Below are 18,371 nucleotides of genomic sequence, written 5' to 3'. Positions count from 1 at the left end.
GGGGCCATAAGGAGCCCCAGAGTTCAGTAGAGGCCAGTCAGGCCACAAGATCCCTAGCAAGTAAAAGTCACGTGGAACGGACTCTGGTTCTGGAGAAACATGTCCCAGTGTCTGATGGGCTGTGACTACTTTACTGGAAAAACATGTTCTTTGTACCTGGATTTTTCTCATTTTATTAGCAGTACTGACTTACTCTTTTAGCCTGAACATCACTAAAATATACGAACCAATCCAGAACGAATGCTCAAACTAAAATTAGTCAAAATGAGGTGTGGAGACATGATAAACACGAACCAATGTGTGAAACAAAATTACATCTCCAAACCTTAAAAGTTTTCAACAGTAAAACAAAAACCAGCAACTGACTCTTTTAAAGGTATAAGGTATTACTTCTACTTATATATACAGGATATTCTTAAATTCACTAAGCCCAAAGTAGAGCCATCCAGTCAGTATGTATTGTTAGCAAATGTGTTCCTGGCAAAATATATTTCCTAGCAAAGACCAACAGAAACAAATTTACAAATGATACTTGGTCACTATTTAGATGGTAAAGTAACCATTAAAAGAAAACAGAAGTCAAAAGTTACATCTAAAGCAAAACACACACTAGACATTTCAAATGGAAAGACTGATACTCTAGATAGCGTGAAAATGAAGGGATAAATATTCACATAGATCTTCCCTGTTATCTATTCCCATCATCTAAACTACCCCAATGTTTCCAGTCTATTGTTCCAAACGGCTTATAAAGAATTCTTGGTACATTTTATAGGTCCCAGTTAAGTTAGAGTAGAATGTGAAGGTACTAGAAGACCCTCTAAGTATATTATCATCTTCAGAGAATCTCAGCTTGTTAAAATAACCTACAGAAACGAACACGGCATCACTACTTTTTGGAAATTGTTAATAAGGAGAGAGCTGTCAGAAGAGTTAAGAGAAGATTTTAAAAATTAGGCAAAAGCTTGTTTCTGGAATTTATAACTCAATAAACTTTGACATTATTCTCTAACAAAATTCCAGCCTGAATTATCTAATATTTGATTTGTAAGTACTTAGAAAATGACAATATAACAATTATGCATTCTCCCTCTACAGAAACATTTTACAATTATACCAAATTAATCTTGCTGTTTCCTAGATAGGTACACCTAGAAACCGCTATACAGACCTCTGAATCAACAAGTAATCAACACGTTTTAAGAGAGGCAATGACAAGAGTGCTGAATAGATGACCAGGAAGAGATGATCCTAAGAGCAGTGCATCTTCCCGGCATTCCCTTTCAGAACACACAGAAAATGGAAACATCTGGACTACACACAGGGGGTTAACGGGAGACTGCTGGCTGGGAGAGCAGCTGTGTAGTCAGCTGCTCTGGTGGGATCAACATTTCAGGCTCCCCTGTATATCTGAAGAAATATTACCTTTCTCTTGCATGGCACAATGCCTTGCCTTCTAACCTGCTCCCTAAACTCAAACCAGAAGAGGAACAGTTAAAAAAAAAAAAAGGCTCCTTTCTGCTTCTAAGGTGGTTACCCTAGAGGCACTTTTACTTTTTTTTATCTCTTTGTTTTAAAAGATGTAAGAGACTAGATTTGAAATTGGCTAGTGGTCAAAATCATGAGTTATACGGGTTGCCAGTTGTGTAGAATACAATGCAACAAATTCTAGTTCTTATGATAATGATTATTTGAGGTTATTTTTTTAAACCCAAACCCCTGTTTCTTCTGTCATCTTCGGAACGGTAGGGCTAGTATCCTTACCAGCTAAAACGGCTATCAAGCTTGCCTTTGACTTTTTTTTTTTTAATTTGTAACTAGGTGTGGTGATGGATATATATACTTTTAAAGTTTTTTAAAGTTTATTTAGAGAGAGAGTGTGAGCAGGAGAGGGGGAGAGAGAGAGGGAGAGAGAAACCCAAGCAGACTCCGCACTGCCAGCACAGAGTGTGACATGGGGCCTGAACTCACGAACCGTGAGATCATGACCTGAGCCGAAACCGAGAGCCAGACACTTAACCAACTGAACCACCCAGGCACCCCGACTTTAACTTTTTTTTAAATTGAAATTCAAATACCATAAAAGTCACCATTTAAAATGTACAATTCAGTAATACCAGTATATTCATGAGGTTATGCAACCATTACCATTATCTAATTCCAGGGCATTTCATTACCCCACTAGGAAACTTACTTATTAGCAGTCACTACTCCTTCCTTTTCCCTAGACCTGACAAAAGCCAATCTACTTTCTGTGTCTATGGACTGCCTTTTCTGGACATTTCATAGCAATGAAATCATACAATATGTGGCCTTTGTTTCTGGCTTCTTTCACTTGGCATAATGTTTTCAAGGTTCATTCATGTCCTAGCATGTTACAGTATTTGATCCTAGCTTATAGTTTATTAAAAACTATCCTATTTTCCTTTTTGCAAAAAAAAAAAATTTACATGCATCCTAGTGGGTGTGAAGTGTCATGTGATTTTGGTTTGCACAGCCCTAATGACTAATGATGTTTAGCATCTTTTCATGTGTTCATTGGCCATTTGTACATCTTCTTTGGAGAAATGTCTATTTAAATCCTTTGCCCACTTTAAAAAAATGGGTTATGTTTTTGTTGATTGGTAAGAGTTCTTTATATATTCTAAATACTAAAGATTTATCAGATACCTGATCTGCAAATACTTTCTCCCATTCTATATGTTGTCTTTTCACTTTCTTGGTAGTTCACAAATGAGATCATGACCTGAGCTGAAATCAAGAATCTGACACTTAACCAACTGAGCCACCCATACACCTCCCCCACCTTTTTAAGTAGGCTTCATGTGAAGCTCAAAGCCCAGTGTGGGCCTTGAACTCAAAACCCTGAGATCAAGAGTTGGATGCTTAACTGACTGAGCTACCCAGGGGGCCCTGATAGTGTTCTCTGAAAAGCACAAAAGTTTTTACTTTTGATAGAATCTAATTTATCTATATTTTTTCTTTTGATGCTTTTGCTGATGATATCATTTTTAAGAATCTACTGCCAAATCCAAGGTCATGAGATTTTATCTCTATGTTTCTTCTAAGAGTTTTACTGTTTTAGCTGTTACATTTAGGTATGGGTCCATTTTGAGTTAATTTTTGTATATGACATGAGGTAGAAACCCAACTTCATTTCTTACATGTGGATATTCAAATGTTCCAGCACCATTTCTTGAAAAGACTATTCTTTCCCTTGAGTTAGCTTGGCCCTCAAGTAAAAAATAAATTCATAATCGACACGTGTTTATTTCTGACCTTCAATTCTCTTCACTGACATATATATATACCCTTTGTCCAGTACCATACTCTCTTGATTACTGTAGTTTTGAAGCAAGTTTTGAAAACGGGACTTTGAGTCCTCCAGCTTGTTGTACTTTCTCAAGATTGTTTTGACTATTCCAGGTCCCTTGGATTTCTATAAGGGAAATAGGATCAGCTTGTCAATTTCTGTAGAAACAGCAGTTAGAATTTGGGTTAGGGTTTTCACTAAATCTGACCAATTGGGGCAGGACTGCTGTCTTAACAATATTAAGTCTTCTAATCCATGAACATGGGATATATTTCCATTTCTTAGGCCTTCTTCATTTCTATTAATGTTTTGCAGTTTTCAGCATATAAATCTTATGCTTTCTTAATTATATTAAGTATTTCTCTTTTTGATACTATTAGTGGATAAGGGTTCCAATACGTCTGTCATCCTCTACATCCTCACCAACACTTGGTATTTTCTGTTTTGTTTTTGATAGTAGCCATCCTAATGAGCGTGAGGTAATGTTACTGTGGTTTTGATTTGCATTTCTCTGATGATTATTATGTTGAATATTTTTTCGTGTGTCTGTTGGCCATCTCTATGTCCTTGGAAAAATGTCTGTTCAGGTCCTTTCTCCATTTTAAAAAATTGGGTTGTTTGGTGTTGAGTTGTTTAAGTTCTTTATATATTTTGGATATAAACTCCTAACAGATACATCATTTGCAAATATCTTCTCCTATTCAGTAGGTTGCCTTTTTGTTTTGCTGGCAGTTTCCTTTGCTGTGTCAAAGCTTTTTATTCTGGTATAGTCCCAACAGTTTATTTTTGCTTTTTCCCCCTTGCTCAAGGAGACATATCTGTAAATATGTTGGAAGAATTATGTCCAAGATATTACTACCTAAGTTTTTTTAGAAAACATAGAATTTTATGGTTTCAGATCTCACATTTAAGTCCTTAATCCATTCTGAGTTTTTGTGTATGATGTAATAAAGTGGTCCAATGTTATTCTTTTGCATGTAACTGTCCAGTTTTCTTAGCACCATTTATTGAAAAGATGATCTTTTCCTGATTGTACATCTCTGTCCCCTTTGTTGTAGGTTAATTGACCTTGTAAGTATGGGCTTTCCATTCTGTTTCATTGATCTATGTGTCTGTTTTTGTGCCAGTATGACACCGTTTTGATTACCATGGCTTTGTAGTAGATCCTGAAATCTGGGATCGTGGTGCCTCCAGCTTGGTTATTCTTAAGATTGCTTTGGATATTCAAAATCTTGTGGTTTCATACAAATTTTAGGATTATTTGTTCCAGTTATGTGAAAAATGCTATTTGTATTTTGATAGGAATTGCACTTAAATCTGTAGATTGCTTTCAGTAGTATGGACATTTTAGCAATATTAATTCTTCCAATCCATGAAAATATCTTTACATTTGTGGTATCTTCAATTTCTTTCATCAGTGTCTTCTAGTTTTCAGAGTATAGGTCTTTCACCTCTTTAAATTCCCTAGATAATTTATTATTTCTGGTACAACTGTCAATGAGATTGTTTTCCTAATTTCTCTTTCTGCTACTTTATTATTCATGTATAAAAATGCAACAGGTTTCTTTATATTAATATTATATTAATTTTAATGAAACTTTACTGAATTCATGTATTCTATAGTTTTCTGGTGGTTTTCCATATATAGTATCATTCATCGGCAATTAATGAGTTTAACTTCCTCCCCATCAATTTGGATGCCTTTTATTTCTTTTTCTTGTCTGATTGCTCAGCTAGGATTTCTAGTACATGATGAATAAAAGTGGTGAGAGTGGACATCCTTGTCTTGTTCCTGATCTCAGAGGAAAAGTTCTGTTTTTCATCACTGAATATGATGCTAGGTATGGGTTTTTCACATATGGCCTTTATTATTTTGAAGTATATTCCCTAAAATCAATGTTGTTGAGAGTTTTTATCGTGAACAAAGGTTGTATTTTTGTCAAATGGTTTTTCTTAATCTAATGAGATAATTGTGGTTTTCATCCTTCCTCTTGTTAATGTGATATTAACACTGATTTGCCAATATTCATCCACCCTGTAATCCCTGGAATCCCACTTGATCATGGTAAATGATGCTTTTAATGTATCATTGAATTCAGCTTGCTAATATTTTATTGAGGAATTTTAAATCTATGCTCATCAGGGATGTTGGCCTGTAGTTTTCTTTTTCTGTAGTCTTTTTCTGGTTTTGGTATCAGGGTAATGCTGGCCTCATAGAATGAATTTTGAAGATTTCCTTCCTCTTCTATTTTTTGTAATAGTTTGAGAAGAATAGGTATTAACTCTTCTTTAAATGCAGGTAAAATCTGGGGCATCTGGGTGGCTCAGTCAGTTAAGTGTCCAACCTCAGCTCAGGTCATGATCTCACAGCTCCTCAGTTTGAGCCGCACGTCGGGCTCTGTGCTGACAGCTTGGAGCCTGGAGCCTGCTTTGGAATCTGTGTCCCCCTCTCTCTTTGCCCCTCCCCCGCTCGCACTCTATTTCTCAAAAATAAGTAAGCATTAAAAAAATTATTAAAAAAATTTAAATGTTTGGTAGACTTTATCTCTGAAACTATCTGATCCTTTGTTTTTTTGTTTTTTCAATTCTGTTACTATTAACCAGTCTGTTCAAATTTTTTACCTTTCCCTGATTCAGTTTTGGAAGACTGTATGTTTTTAGAAATTTATTCATTTCTTCTAGGTTGTCCCAATTTGTTTGCATAGGATTTTTCATAATATTCTCTTATAATTCTTTGTATTTCTGTGGTGTTCGTTGTTATTTCTCTTTTTTCATTTCTGGTATATTTGAGTCTTCATCTTTTTTTTCGTGATGAGTCTAGCTAAAAGTTTATCAAATTTTGTTTACCTTTTCAAAGAAACAGCTCTTGATTTCATTGAGTTTTTTTTTTTTTATCTCTATTTCATTTACTTCCACTCTAATCTTTATTAGTTCCTTCCTTTGCTAACATCAGGCTTTGTTCTTTTTCTAGTTCCTTTAAGTATAGAATTAGATTGTTTGAGATTTTTCTTGTTTCTTGAGATAGTCCTGTATTCCTATAAATGTTCCTCTTAGAACATTTGCTGCATCCCAATAATTTTGGATAGCTGTGTTTCCATTTTCATTTGTCTCCATGTATTTTTTGGTTTCCTCTGTAAGTTCTTTAATGACCCAATGGTTGTTGATTATCATGTTGCTTGGCCTCCATGTGTTTGGTTGTTTTGTTTTTTTTTTTCAGTATTTTTCTCGTAATTGGTTTCTAGTTTCACACCATTATGTTTATTTTTTTTTTAATTTGAGAAGTCCTTTTTTCATATTTTAGTTATATTTTAATATACAGTGCAACATGGGTGTCAGAAGTAGATTTCAGTGATTCATCACTTACATACAATATCCAGTGCTCATCACAAGCGCCCTCCTTAATACCCATCGAACGATCTAGCCCATCTCCTACTTTCCTCCTTCGTCAACTCAGTTTGTTCTGTATTGTTAAGAGTCTCTTGTGGTCTGTTTCCCTTTCTACTCTTTTTTCCTCCCCCTTCCCATATGTTCATCTGTTTTGTTTCTTAAATTCCACATGAGTGAAATCATATATTTGTCTTTCTCTGATTGACTTATTTTGCTTAGCGTAATACATTCTAACTCCATCCACGTTGTTGCAAATGGCAAGATTTCATTTTTTGATGGCTGAGTAATATTCCATTGTACATATATACCACATCTTCTTTATCCACTCATCAGTTGATGGACATTTGGGCCCTCTCCATAGTTTGGCTGCTGTTGATAATGCTGCTATAAACATTAGGGTGCATGTACCCCTTTGAATGTGTATTTTTGTATCCTTTGGGTAAATACCTAATAGTGCAATTGCTGGATGGTAGGGTAGCTCTGTTTTTGGTTTTTTGAGGAACCTCCAGACTGTTCTCCAGAATGGCTACACCAGTTTGCATTCCCACCAACAGTGCAAGAAGGTTCCCCCTCTTCAACATCCTTGCCAATGCTTGTTGTTTCTTGTGTTGTTAATTTTAGCCATTCTGACAGGTATGAAGTGGTATCTCATTGTGGTTTTGATTTGTATTTCCCTGATGATAAGTGATGTTGAGATTTCATGTGTCTGTTACCCATCTGGATGTCTTCTTTGGAAAAGTGTCTATTTATGTCTTCTGCCTATTTCTTAACCAGGTTGTTTGTTTTTTGGGTGTTGAGCTGGATAAGTTCTTTATTGATTTTGGATACCAACCCTTTATCAGATACGTTGTTTGCAAATATCTTCTCCCATTGTGTAGGCTGCCTTTTAGTTTTGTTGATTGATTCCTTCACTGTGTAGAAGCTTTTTATCTGATGAGGTCCCAATGGTTCATGTTTGCTTTCGTTTCCCTTGCCTTTGGTGATGTGTCTAGTAAGAAGTTGCTCTGGCTAAGGTCAAAGAGGTTGCTGCCTGTGTTCTCCTCTAGGATTCTGATGGTTTCCTGTCTCACATTTAGGTCTTTCATCCATTTTTAATTTACTTTTGTGTATGTTATAAGAAAGTGGTCCAGTCATTCTTTTGCATGTCGCTGTTCAGTTTTCCCAACACCATTTATTGAAGAGACTATTTTCCATTGGAGTTCTTTCCTGCTTTGTTGAAGATGAGTTGGCTGTATAGTTGTGGGCCCATTTCTGGGGTTTCTATTCCATTTCATTGATCTATGTGCTGGTTTTTGTGCCAGTATCATACTGTCTCAATGACTACAGCTTTGTAATATAGCTTGAAATCCAGGATCGTGATGCCTCCAAGTTTTGTTTTTCTTTTTCAGGACTGTTTTGGCTATTCAGGGTCTTAAGCGGTTCCACACAAATTTTAGGATTGTTTGATCTAGCTCTGTGAAGAACACTGGTGGTATTTTGATAGGGATTGCATTAAATGTATAGATTGCTTTGGGTAGTATAAACACTTCAACAATGTTTGTTCTTCTAATCCATGAGCATGGAATGTTTTCCATTTCTTTATGTCCTCTTCAAAGTATATAAATCAATTAATGACAAACACCCAGAAACCCAATAATGATACAATAATAGTAAGGGACTTTAATACCTCACATACAGCAATGGACAGATTATCTAAGCAGAAAATCAGTAAGGAAACAATGGCTATGAATGACACATTGGCCTGCCTGGATGGACTTAACAGATACATTGAGAACATTTCATTCTAAAGCAGCAGAATACACATTTTTCTCAAATGAACATGGAACATTCTCCAGAACAGATCACATACTGGGTCACAAATCAGCCCTGAATAGGTACAAAAAGATCGAGATCATACCATGCATATTTTCAGATCGCAATGCTATGAAACTTGAATTCAACCACAGGAAAAAATTTTGAAATCCCTCAAATACATGGAGATTAGAGAACATCCCACTAAAGAATTAATGGGTTAAACAGGAAATGAATGAAGAAATAGAAAAATACATGAAAGCAAATGAAAATGAAAACATGACAGTCAAACCCTTTGGGATGAAGCAAAGGCAATCCTAGAGGAAAGTATATAGCAATTCAGGCCTATTTCAAGAAGCAAGAAAGGTCTCAAATATACAATCTAACCTTATACCTAAAGGAGCCAGAAAAGGAACAGCAAATAAACCTAAAGCCAGCAGAAGGGAAATAATAAAGATTAGAGCAGAAATAATATAGAAAACAAACAAAAAAAACCCCAGTAGAACAGATGAATGAAACTAAAAGCTGATTCTTTGAAAGAATTCACAAAATTGGTAAACCCCTAGCCAGACTTACCAAAAAGAAAAGAGAAAGGACCCAAAGGGATCACAAACAAAAGAGATCACAACCAACACCACAGAAATACAAACAATTATAAATAAGAGAATAATATGAAAAATTATATGCCAACAAATTAGGCAATCTGGAAGAAATGGACAAACTCCTAGAAACTCACAAACTACCAAAACTGAAACAGGAAGAAATAGAAAATTTGAACAGACCCATAAACAGCAAAGAAATTGAATTTGTTATCAAAAATCTCCCAACAAACAAGAGTCCTGGGCCAGATGGCGACCCTGGGGAATTCTACCAGATATTTAAAAAGAGTTAAACCTATTCTCAAACTGTTCCAAAAAAATAGAAATGGAAGGAAAGTTTCCAAACTCCTATGAAGCCAGGCAGCATTAATTCCAAAACCAGACCTCACTAAAAAGGAGAATTACAGGCTAATATCTCTGATGAAGCTGGGTGCAAAAATTCTCAACAAGTTCCTAGCAAATTGAATTCAATAGTACATTAAAAGAATTATTCACCATGAGCAAGTGGGATTTATTCCTGGATTGCAGGGCTGGTTCAGTATTTGCAAATCAATCAGTGTGATACACCCCACTAATAAAAGAAAGGGTAAGAACCATATGATCCTGTCAATAGATACAGACAAAGCATCTGTCAAAATACAGCATCCGTTCTTGGTAAAAACCCTCGATAAAGGAGGGATAGATGGAGCATACGTAAACATCATAAAGGCCATATATGAAAGACCCACAGCTAATACCATCTTCAATGGGGAAAAACTGAGAGCTTTCCCCTATGGTCAGAAACAAGACAAGATGTCCACTCCCACCATTACTATTTAATACAGTACTGGAAGTCTTAGCCTCAGCAATCAGACAATAAAAAGAAATAAAAGGCATACAAATTGGCAATAAAGAAGTCAAACTTTCACTATTCACAAATGACATGGATGGTACTATATGCAGAAAACCCTAAAGACTCCACCAAAAAAATTGCTAGAACACATGAATTCAGCAAAGTTGCACGATAAAAATCAGGAAGAAATCTGTTGCATTTTTATACACCAATAATGAAGGAGCAGAAAAAGAAATCAAGGAATCAATCCCATTTACAGTTGTACCTAAAACAATAAGATACCTAGGAATAAACCTTTCTAAAGAGACAAAAGATCTGTACTCTGAAAACTATAGAAGAGTTATGAAAGATAGTTTCATACCATTATGATTGAGAAAGATGCTTGGTATGATTTTAGTCTTAAGTTTATCAAGACTTGTTTTGTGGCCTAATATGCAGTCTGTCCTAAAGAATGTTCCATGTGCATGGGGTGCCTGGGTGGCTCAGTCAGTTAAGCGTCTGACTTCAGCTCAGGTCATGATCTCACGGTTTGTGGGTTTGAGCGCCGCCATCAGGCTCTGTGCTGACAGCTCAGAGCCCGAGGCCTGCTTCAGATTCTGTGTCTCCCTCGCTCTCTGCCCCTCCCCCACTTAGTGCTCTGTCTCTCAAAAATAAATAAACGTTAAAAAAAAAAAATAATGTTCCATGTGCACTTCAAAAGAATGTGTATTCTATTTTTGGAAGGACTACTGTGTGTATGTTTGTTAGGTCCATACTTAAATCTGTTAAGTTCTATATATATCTGGTCTGATGTGTTATTCAAAACCATTGTTTCCTTGTTGATTTTATGTCTGGATGATCTATCTATGTTAAGTGTGATGTTAAAGTACCCTGCTATTATTGCATTATTTTCAATTTCTCCCTTTATGTATGTTAATATTTGCTTTATGTATTTAGGTTCTCCTATGTTCGGTGCATAGATAGTTATAATTGTAAATACTTTTATTGGCTTGATCCCTTTATCATTATGGTGCCCTTCTTTGTCTCTTGCTACAGTCTTTGTTTTAAAGTCTATTTTGTCCAATAAAAGTATTGCTATCCTGCCCTTTTCTTTTCCTTGCTTCCATTTGCACAGAACATCTCTTTCTCCCCCTACACTTTGGTCTGAAGTGTGTGTCTCTTATAGGTACCATATAGATGGGTCATTTTTAAAAATCCATTCAGTCACCCTACATCTTTTGAGTGAAGCATTTAGTCCATTTACATTTAAAGTAATCAATAGGTATATACTTATTTCCATTTTGTTAATTGTTTTCTGGTTGTTTTATATTTCTTCTCTGTTCCTTTCTTTTTCTTCTGCTCTCTTGTGGTTTGATGGCTTTCTTTAGCGTTCTGCTTAGATTCTTTGCTCTTTATTTTTTTTGTGTGTATCTATTATAGGTTTTTGATTTGTGGTTACATTTGGCTCATATATAACATCCTATGTGTACAGCACAGCTTGGATGAGCTTGATGATCTCTTAAGTTTAAACACATTCTAAAAGCATTAAATTTTTACTCCTTCCTCCACATTTTATGTATTTTACACCTTTCTATTTTATGTATCCCTTGACTAATTTTTGTAGATAGAACTGATTTTACTACTTTGTGTAAAGCAATACAGGTTCCCCCTGCTTTCATACTTTTCTTATTTCTAGTTATGGCCTTTTTTTTCTACTTAAAGAGTTTCCTGTAGTGTTTCTTACAAGGTTAGTTTAGTGGTGATTAAATCTTTTAACTTTTTTGTCTGAGAAACTCTTATCTCTCCCTCATTTCCGAAAGACAAATTTTCCAGGTAGAGTATTCTTGGCTGTAGGTTTTATGTTTTTTCCTTTAGCACTTTGAATATATCATGCCACTCCCTTCTGGACTGCAAAATTTCTGTTGAAAAATCAGCTGATGTTCTTAAAGGGTTTCCCTTGTATGTAACTCAGTTTTTTCACTACTTGTAAGATTCTTTGTCATTACTTTTTGCCATTTTAATTATTACCTGTTGTCATGTGGACTTCCTTGGGTTCACCTTGTGAGGGACTCTCTGTAATTCCTGGATGTGGATGTCTATTTCCTTCCCCGGATTAGGAAAGTTTTCAGCAATTATTTCTTCAAATAAGTTTTCTGCCCTCTTCTCTCTTCTACTTCTGGAATCGCTATAATATGAATGTTTTTATACTTGATGATGTGGCAAATTTCCCTTAACCTTAATTTTTATTTTTTATCATTTTTTTCTTTTTGTGTTTCAGCTTGGTTGCTTTCTATTACCCTTTCAGATTGCTGATCCATTCTTCTGCAGCCTCTAATCTGCTGTTGATTCTCTCAAATGTATTCTTCATTTCAGTTCCCGTATGCTTAGCTCTAACTAGTTCTTTTTTATATCTACCTCTTTGTTAAAAATTTCTCAGTGAGTTCCTCCACTCTTTTCTCAAGTCTTATGAGAAACTTTATGACCATTATTTTGAACTCTTTATCAGGGATGTTTCTTATCTCCATTTCATTTAGCTCTTCTGTGATTTTTTTTTTTTTTTTTCCCATTTGGGACATATTCCTCTGTCTCCTCATTTTGTCTAACTCTCTGCTTCTATGTATTAGCCAAGTCAGCTACACCTCCTGGTCTTGAAATAAGTGGTCCTGTGTAGAAGAGGTTCTGTGGTGCCCTGTAGCACAATAGAATAAGGTGCTCCAGGGGTGTCCCTGTGTGGGCTGTGTGCACCTTCCTGTTGTGGCTGAGCTGTGATTGCTGTGGACATGCTTGTGAGTGAAGCCGGTCTTCAGCCTAGCTGACCACAATGACCCACTTCACTTGCCGTGGGCACACTGTGCAGGGTTTGTTCCCCATGCTGTTAAGAGGTCTGTCTGAAGCTGTCATGGGCTTGCTGGTGGGTGGAGTCAGCACACAGGCTAGTTGTCTTCACTTAGCTGCAGGGAAATGTGCAATGATGGGCAGGGCTTGATTCTTGCATGGCCAACTCAGAGGCTTGGCTGCAGCTGCCATGGGCTCACTGGTGGGTGGGGCTGGTACTGAGCTTAGCCATCTGCAATTAGTTTCTGCATCAGCTGCAGGTGCACTGACAGGCAGGGCTTGCTCCCTTGGTAGCCAGCTAAAAAGCCTGGCTGTAGAAACTAAGGGTGTGCTGGTTTGTGGGGTTAAATGTCCCCCTCTCCAGAGCAGGAGTCACTTTGGAGTGGTGCCAGTCCTGGCTGGGGTTGCCTATTGGGCACGGCAGGGCAAGTGCCACTTTGGAGGGATGTCTGCAGAACTGAATGTGTCGGGTGGGGCAAATCTGCAGGGGAATCCTGGGGTGTGTCTTGTGGTGCTAGCAAGGTAGATGTAGAATGTCAGAACTGGCTTCTGTAGGCGTCCAGCTGCCTAGGCTGGGAGAGGGCAAGAAATACGGCACCTGCAAGCAGTTTTGTTCCCAGAGAAATCTTCTGCAGATCCCTCCCCTTCTGGTACAGATCCTAAGATTAGTCAATAAATATCCTTCGTGTATACCTCAAATACTTTTCAAAATGCTGTGTGCTGTGCTGTGTCTCAGGGCACGTTATTTAGAGAGCCAACACACTAAGTGTGGGGACTTGGTTTCCTATCACCCTCTGGCTCTCCTAGGGTTAAGCCCCACTTATTTTCAAAGGCATTATAGGGACTCATCTTCCCAGTGTGCATCCCCAGGGCTGGGGTGACTCATAAGGGGTCTAATCCCCTTGCTCCTCTGTGCTTGTGATATCCCTCTTGTCTGTGGTTAGCATGGTTCCCAACAAAATCTTCACTCCTTTTACCCTTTTTGATGTAGCCTTCTTTCTATGACTAGCTATGGAAGATCTGTTCTGCCAGTCTTGAAGTCAGTTTTAGAGTTAGTTACAATCGACGTAGTAGCTGTCTTGGTGTGTCTCTGGGACGTGGCAAGCTCAAGATCCCGTTTGGCCCTCAGCTTTGCTCTGCTCTTACACTTTCATTTAAATGTTTACAGATGGTTTCTTTTAGTTCTATGTACACATTTAAAATGGATTACTTAAAATCTATATCTAGTAATAAGTCCAATGTCTGGACTTCTCCAGGGGCAGATTTTTTTTTTTTTTAATTTAGAGAGAGTAAGTGTGTGAATGGGGGAAGGGTCAGGGGTGGAGGGGAGATGAAGGAAGGAAGGAAGGGAGAGAGAGAGAGAGAGAGAGAGAGAGAGAGAGAGAGAGACACTGACTGACTACACTCAGCATGGAGCCTGATGCAGGGCTTGATCCCATGGACACTAGGCTCATGATCTGAGCCAAAATCAAGAGTCGGATGCTCAAGTGACTGAGCCACCCAGGCGCCCCTTCAGGGACAGTTTTAATTGACTACTTTTTTTTTTGCCCTGTATATGAGTTGTGCTTTATTTCTATTCATCTCGTAATTTTTTGTTGAAAACTTGATGTTTAAAGTAATATAATGTGGCAACAATGGAATCAGGTTCCCACCTGCCTCTTAGGGTTTGTTACTGTGTCTGTATCTTGCTGTTTCTCTTTGTTTAGTGACTTTCCTAAACTAATTCTGTGAAGCTGGTATTCTTTACAGTATGTACCCACTTAAGTTTCCACCTCACGGCTGGCTAGTGATTGAACAGAGATTTCCTTATACACTTGGAACCAATAAATCTCCCAATCTTTGCTAATCGACTGTTTGAGGGCACACCTTCAACATTCAACCAGGCTGTTGACAATTCTGCCTTAGTCTTTCACATCCTGACTCTGTACAGAGCCTCAAGGTCAGCCAGAGGTGAGAGCTTAAGGCCTACTTAGGTCTTTCTTGAGCATCTACACAGTCCTATCTACATGCTTAAAATTGTAGATTGTTAGAGCTTTTCAAAGTCCCTATAGACTTTGATATCTATGGACCTCTTATTCACCAGCTTTTTCTTTTAAGCTTTTTGGTTGTCTATGGTTTGCCCCAAATGTTAGCTATACCTCAGACAGCCATGAAGTTAAAGTATTTGTAATTGGTTCTGAAAAATGCTCCACCCTTCCCAGACCACAGAGGTGTTTTCTACTGGGCAAGCTCCGTATCAGGTCTAATATGGACAGCCTTGTAAGTGGGGTATTCGAGGAACCACCAGTCTGGTCAAATAGTGATAATTATTTGGTAATTCGGCTTTGAAAGAGCTCCACCTTTGTTTTGTCCCTTTGGTGCCTGAGAGGTTGCAGTGGAAAAGTGGGCTCTTCTTTTTCAAGGCTACTCCTGAGCTGGAGAGCAGGGGATTGGACTAAGGCAAGTTAAAATGCCACAAAACTCACTGTTCACACCGTTTTCTTGATTAAATGCTCCATGGGCTTCTGCAAGCTTTTGAGAGGTAATTTCTTTTCTTTCTTTTTTTTTTTTTTTTTTTTGGCAGTTTTTTCACTGCTTTTATGGAGGAGTGAATTTTTGAAGGTCCTCACTCTACTATTTTCACAGTCTTCCTGCTCCCGACTTTGATTTTTGGGATTACAAAAACAGCAAGTATACTATATAAACTGTATGTGCAACTACGTCACCCCCACATTTGAAAAGCACAGCCTACTCCACAGAAGTGAGGTGGCTGAGAAGGCTATCAAGAAACACAGACAGGGTTTCTTTGCCTTTAAGGGGTTTACAATCTAGTCTGAAGGACAAGACATATACTCAAAAGATAAAAGTATCAGTACCTGAAAACTTCAGGAACACGATAAATGCTGACTGGATAAATAACAACCTGAGTTATAAATGCAAATCCTACAGAATCTCAGAGAAGGGATTGAGTAGGGTTGAAAACTGCATCACAAGAAGGAGGTCTCTGCTTGGGTCTTGACAGAAACATAGCAAAGTGGTGAAATGAGGCAAGAACGTGCCAGAAAAGGAAGTGTTTCTCAGTTTGAGAGGGTTTTAAATATTCTTAATACGAGCCTTTATGTATTCTGGATGCAAATCCTTTGTCAGATATATGGCAATAATCATTTGTCTTGAGACGAGGGTTCACTCATAAGTATAATGGGAGATAAACTTATCAAGATGGGGTTTAGTTAGTGGAAGGCCCTGAATGCTAACATAAGTGAGACTTGATTCTGTAGGCTGGAAGGTGGCAAACGACGGCCACAGACCTCAAGCCAAAATTACCTATTTTTGTAGGTAAGGTTTTATTGGAACACAATCATGCCAGTTCATTCACTATGGTCGAAGGCTGCTGTAGTGCTACAATAAGTAAGCTGAAAAGTTGCAAAAGAGAACGTATGTCATCTCTCCTTTTGTATCTTTGTTGGGAGTTCCACAGAGCCTAAAACATTTTCTATCTGACCCTAATATTGGCCATGACTCTGGCCCACACCTTCAGGCTATAGCCTCAGCCCTGGATGATAAGATTGCTTAAAAAAATCTAGGAAAAAGGTGAGCAGCACTAGATGAGGCAAAGTTTTCAGGACTTACGGCTTGTTGAAGGGAGACAGTAAAAAGTGAGAGATGACTCCAAGGTTTTGAACTTGTAGGACTAGGACAAAGATGGCAGTCCTAACTGAAGTAGAACGTTTGGAGTAAAGTTAGGCGAAAGTATAATGAATCTGTCTTTAAACATACTAAGTTTCAGGTGTTAGTGAAACTTTCAACCGGGGTATTTAATAGTCAGAGACTTAATACTTCAACATGGGAGGGATAACAGAGTTGGAAATGGGGATTTAAAAGTTCTCTGTAGAGTTGAAGCCACAGAGAATCGTACTGAACTCCCAGGATAAATCCAGAGAAAGGATAATTGAGTGGAAGACTAGTATTAGGAGATACTCACATATATCAAGTAGAAGACTGGAAGAAGTGGAGACAGTGGAGGAAGGGCCAGAGAGGAAGGTGGGAATCAGGGTAGCAAAGCAGAAGTCATAAAAGCTGTGAAAGCTGTTTTATGAATAGAAGGCACAAGGATGAACAAAACTCTAAAAAGGAAAGAGTGAATGGATAGAGGGTCAACTGGAACGGCAGAGTGTCAAAGTTGTCAAAAGAGAGTATCAAGGCAAGGGGTAATTTTTCAGATGAATCTCTAAAATGCAGTGCTTTATAACTTTCATACTAGAAATCCTACAGGAAGTAGACTTCACATTTATTTATGAAAAGATATTCAGCTTTTCTACTGATTTAATTTTCATTACAAGACAGTAACTCGTGTCAGACAGCTAAAGGATGATCACAATCGCTATTAAGAAGAATCTCTTAAAAAGAGGATTACAGAAATGATTGGCAATAAGAGAGAAATGTAAGGTTATTAAAAAGACTTACGAAAAGCAAGGAGTGCTGCACCAGGACATAAGAAACAACAGAGAAGCCTGGAAGGATAAATAGGTCTGGTAACCACTTCTCTAAAGACTGCTGCTGTTGATTACATGCCTTGTCCAACCAGCCCCTCTTAACTAAACCCATTATTTTATTATAACTGTTTGGCTGCACGCGTAGGTCCTAACTAAAGTTCCCTGAGTGAAACATTTTTTTTCTTATCACTTATATCTTCACTGAATCCCCTTGCTCCTACATACTCTCTGTTGTAAGATGCTAGGAAAACTTAATCTGAGTTGAAAATTATTTGTTTTTAATTTCCTAATAGGAAAATATCATTAAATGTATTAGTGAAGAATCTAACCCACTCACCTACAGATTTAAACAGAGCAAGTAAGTAAAAGAAAACAAGAAACAATGAATACAGATAGGTATTTGAATAAAATATGGAGTATAAAGAGAGAAACAATATTCTCAATCACTGATATTTGCTAGGACAAATGGACAAAAATCTATTTAAGAGCTAAAGTAGTGAACATTTATAATGAAAAGGGAAGTGCCTTGCAATAAAAAAGCAGAAAACAATATTTAAACAATACCATGTAAAGACCAAAGAAAATAAATAAAACTGAATAGGGTGTTTTAAACTCTTCAGTATATACATTTTTTTAAAAAAAGTTTGAATTAGAAAATACAGGGAGAAACAGAATTAGAAACAGAGATTCTACAGGAAATGTCTGGGAGACTTCAGGAACTTTAAAAGTTCGTAGGCACTTTATGACACCCAATTTTACTTCAAAACTAATTATATTATGTATGAAATGTATTAGTCATGTCATGGATAGCTTTTTGAATTGCAAATAACAGAAAAATAGGAAAATGAAGAGGGTATGAATGAAAGAGTTGGAGGCAGTGCCCATGATGTAATGATGGGAGTCTGAATTGGTTACTACACATAAGAAGGGAGAAACAATGTATATGAACTCCCAACAAAAGTATAAAAGGAGGTAACAGAGAAAAGAGGCGTGATTCTTGAAATTAGCCACTAGGTGGTGGCATTGGCCCAGGACTGTTCAGTTGTGAAGGCTGGAAATCAAGCGCCTGGAGTAAGCAACCGTGTCGTCCCTTGTAGCTACGAGACTATGAGAGAATGACATTCTACTTGATAATGTTAACAAAAATTTTGAAAGCAAACACC

At 37.4% G+C, this 18,371-nt stretch overlaps 1 protein-coding gene across 7 annotated transcripts in view; it reads right to left on the bottom strand.

Moving 5' to 3' along the window:
• Window positions 1–18,371, bottom strand: part of PCGF5 (polycomb group ring finger 5) — a 123,362-nt gene that overhangs the window by 22,430 nt on the left and 82,561 nt on the right. The window lies entirely within an intron of this gene.

This window comes from Panthera tigris, chromosome D2 (genome assembly GCF_018350195.1).
Source record: "Panthera tigris isolate Pti1 chromosome D2, P.tigris_Pti1_mat1.1, whole genome shotgun sequence".
Taxonomy (NCBI): Eukaryota; Metazoa; Chordata; class Mammalia; order Carnivora; family Felidae; genus Panthera; species Panthera tigris.
This window is presented reverse-complemented; position numbering and strand designations above follow the sequence as displayed.